General features: G+C 18.6%; 1 protein-coding gene across 1 annotated transcript in view; it reads left to right on the top strand.

Moving 5' to 3' along the window:
* Positions 1–542, top strand: part of LOC119587706 (FACT complex subunit spt16-like) — a gene marked incomplete in the record, with an annotated part of 82,314 nt that overhangs the window by 69,598 nt on the left and 12,174 nt on the right.

The following is a 542-nucleotide window of genomic DNA, read 5'->3' as shown; positions in this document are numbered from 1 at the left end:
TAATAGATTAACTCATTGCCACAGTGAACACTTAATGTTCACTGACGTTTTGGCTTGTGAAATGTGTTTTATTCATTATCATATGTGACATTCATCTAATTTCCCCTTTTCCCTAAGTTTAATTAAGTTTTGTTCCATGGAGGAATAAAAGTTTTGATATTTAGTATAATAAGTGTTATAAAAGTGAAAAAAGCTTTTGGGAAATCAGATAAAAAATTTCCCCCTTTGGGGAAAATTGTTTTTTTTTTTAAAAAAACCCCCCAAAATTTTTTTTACACTTGCAGGGGTTTGGGATTTTAAAATTTCCCCCCCCCCCCTTTTTATATATTTTTTTTTTTTATTTTTAAAAAAAAATTTTTTTAATTTTTTTTTTTTATATATTATTTTTTTTTTTTTAAAAAAAAAATTTTTTTTTTTTTTTTTTTAAAAATTTTATTATGTTTTTTTTTTTTTTAAATTTTTTATATTAAAAATTTTTTTTTAAAAAAAATTTTTTTTTTTTTATTTAAAATAAAAATTTTTTTTTTTTTTTATTAATTTTT

This window comes from Penaeus monodon, chromosome 23 (assembly GCF_015228065.2).
Source record: "Penaeus monodon isolate SGIC_2016 chromosome 23, NSTDA_Pmon_1, whole genome shotgun sequence".
NCBI classification, from domain to species: Eukaryota; Metazoa; Arthropoda; class Malacostraca; order Decapoda; family Penaeidae; genus Penaeus; species Penaeus monodon.
Note: the sequence above shows the minus strand (reverse complement) of the source record. Positions and strands in the feature narration are given on the sequence as shown.